The following is a 3,470-nucleotide window of genomic DNA, read 5'->3' as shown; positions in this document are numbered from 1 at the left end:
TGGTCTTGGCTCCCTGGGTCTCCCACTGTTATTCCATCCTTTATCTGACCACACACGGCAGTGAATAGTACCACACATTGATCACTCATTCTATTTTTATCCTCCTAGTGTCTACTGTCAACATGATATACAAACAAAATATTTATTGAGCCCCTACTATGTACACTGAGATAATTACTGTGGGATGTGGCCAGATCCATAAAATAGCACTTACTTTTAGTCAACTTATGAGTCAACTTAGAAGTTGATCCCAACTTCTCCATGCCCCATCAAGGGTATGAGCTCCTTGAGGGAGTGCCTATGCCTTTTATACGTATTTCTTTGTGTCCCTTAGATAAAAATGAAGCCTTACTATTTTTCAGGCTTCTCTCATGTCTTCAAGTCCACTTGCTCTCCCCGTTCTCTTTCCACCTTCTCACAAGATTACCCTGTGGGAATTCCCTCCAATAACTCCTTATTCCCTCTAGTCCTTCCCTTACCAGCCACCTGTCATGCTCACATCCCTGTGCACTTTGACCCCTGCTCACTTGGGCAGCTGGCTGGTGGATTTTGTGGGGCCACTACCTGTTACCCATGGCTTCTGATTGGGGGACGATCCCGATACAATAATGCTTACACTATTCTCCCCACCAAGTGGTTATGGGGGGGGGGCAAATGAGACCATGTCTCTTGAGCTATTAATTTATTTGAGTCACACAGCCCTTTGAGAATGACCCTCTCTAAAAAAATGTACAAGTAGCCTAGACTTTGCCTACAATTTCTAAGGAGTCACTCCTGAAGTTCCAAAGTCCTTTTACACATCCACTAGACATCCCACAGACTCTAGGTTATAAGCACCTGCTGCACATGAAAATGCATTATAAGCCATAAAGACTAACTTTGGCAGAGGATGTTATTAGTATTATTTCCTGGGAGCCAGATCAGTGCAAACCAAAGTCTCTTAGCCCCTTTTCTGCCACCAGAGTGCTACCCATTAGAATGCCCTATGCCTTCTGTCTCTCTCCTATGCCCCAATCCAGCCTCAGCATCCTGTTTGGGGAATTAGAAAGTGGCTGTGAATCAGGGTTTTGCTTTGAAAGGAAACCTGGCCTAGGGACAATCCTTAGTCTTGTCCTATATTAAAATATATCTCATTATGTTCGAAATAAAGTGAAGCCTGTTTACTTTATTTATTATGGGCTCAATTGGAGTTTACAGGCCAGGTTGGAAACTTAATATATATGTAACATGACAGTCACTTATAAGTATGTATCAAAATATTTTATGATTATTAACATTCTATTATATTCCTACTTATATAGTTATTTCTAAAGAAATATACACATATTATATTTCTATAGAAAACTATGCTAAGAAAAGGAAACCTTTGTATTTTAACCTTTTTGTAACCTGGGGGTTTCTTATCCTGCTTTTAAAGTTTTGAAGACATGTCATTGAACTTAATATGTTCCAGATAACTTGTGAGTCACAAATGGGAGAAATGAAAAATACATGATCCCTGCCCTCAAGGAATTGACAGAAAAGTAGGAATTTGATAAGTACTTATTGATTTATAACGCATTGACCTTTGAGGCTTGGATAACCTAGGTACTAAATATGTCACACTTCCCTGATATCAAATAGACACCCAAAGGGTAATGATTTCAAAGGTGTTTAATTAACAAGGGACACTTAAGACACTGGCAGAATATGGGGTTCAGTACGGACAATTTAATCTTTAAGACAATAACATTTATTGTGCATGATTTCTGGAAAAACACCTTATCACTTTATTTTTTACTTAATCACCATTTCAATTATAAATTGTATTTGAACTTATGTACCTGAAGGTTATTCAAAAGGAGGGGAGCAAGGTTATAAGCAGAAACCATAAATTATTTCCCCAAAGCTATTCAGAAAATACTAGTCAAAACTTGAACTAGGTTTCCGAAAACACTACCAGTACTTGAATATTTCAAGGTCAAAGTCAGATTAAGCAACCCGTCTTAGATATTTTTAGCAGTAGCTACAATTAAGATTTAACAACACTGGTCAGGTCTGGAAAATGTCATGATGTCATACTCTGATTATTATCTTGAAATTCACGAGGAAGTCCATAACCATAAGGTTTGGGGAGACAGTCAGTGGAAAGAACATTCTGTTGGTTCCTACTATGAGCCTGGTGCTCTATGATCCTTACGGAAATTGTCTTATTTAATTCTCACAAAACCCTGCGGTGTGGATTTTTTATTCTCATTTTATAGATGAGGAAGCAAAGTGGAAACAATTTGCTCCAGGTCACAACAGTGGTTAGTAAGTGGCAGAACTGATTGTTTTTTAAATGCATAAAACAAACTGCAGAGAAAATTACCAAGGAAAACAGTTATGATGAATGATAGTGAAATGTTGCATTAATTTCCTATTGCTGCTGTAACAAACTACTACAAACAACAGCTTCAAACAACACAGACGTATTATCTCACAGGTCTGGAGGGCAGAAATCCAAAATTATGGCACTAAAATCAAGGTGCTGACAGGGCTGCGTTCCTTCTGGAGGCTCTAGGAGAGAATTTGTTCCCTTGTCTTTCTCAGCTTCTAGATGCTGTCTACAGTTTTCCGCTTGTGACACCCCGCCTGCAAGCACATCACTGATTCTATGGTCACATCTGCTTCTCTCTGACTCCCTTGTCTTTTTCCCTTTGATGGATCTTTGTGATTAGATGGGGCCTATCTGGATAATCCAAGTTAATCTAACCATGTGAAAATCTTCAACTTAATCACACAGGCAAATTTCATTTTGCCACGTGAAGTAATATAGTGGCATTCTGGGGATTCGTATGCTGACATCTTTAGGGAACTATTATGTCTACCATAATTACTTCTCAGTGAATTTGTATAGCTGCCATTCCAAATGCCTAACGTACAATCTCGGAATTGGAATTTTATAATGAAAGGGACCTTTTGGCTCACTTAGCCTAATCTTTTTAATGAGGTAGTTGATTTATTTGTGTTTGTTCCTCCCTGACTATTCTCACGGTGGGGTTTTCTTCTTTATAAAAGACCATCTATTTATTTAAATATTATTAATATTGCAAATTTGCAGCTGGGATGCTCAGGATATTCGTTGGTGGTGGTAGGAGTGTTTTGTTTGAGCTGTTGTTAAACATGGCTGATTCGTTCACTAGGAAAATGAGCATGTAGTACATGCCTACAGCCTAAACCTAAGGGATACAGGGTGAAGGAGGCAGAGAATGTCCCTGCCATCGAGGAGCCTGTGCTCTTTTTCACTGAACTTATCAGTTAAAGAAACCTATAGGATAAAGATAAGCGGAATATAAGTGCCAAGAATTTTCACAGCCATCTGGACAGTGCAAGTATGTCTTGTATTTCCAATAGACTATAAGCTTCCTAAGGGCAAAAGCCTATGCATGATGATTTATATCCTTTACTTGTTCATGTATGCAGTATTTATTGAGCATCTCTTTTGTCAG

Source organism: Lynx rufus, unplaced genomic scaffold (genome assembly GCF_022079265.1).
Source record: "Lynx rufus isolate CCGP_SWC_20201006 ecotype Redwood Valley unplaced genomic scaffold, mLynRuf1.p SCAF_12, whole genome shotgun sequence".
NCBI classification, from domain to species: domain Eukaryota; kingdom Metazoa; phylum Chordata; class Mammalia; order Carnivora; family Felidae; genus Lynx; species Lynx rufus.
The sequence above is the reverse complement of the archived record's forward strand: the minus strand, read 5'-3'. Positions refer to the sequence as shown.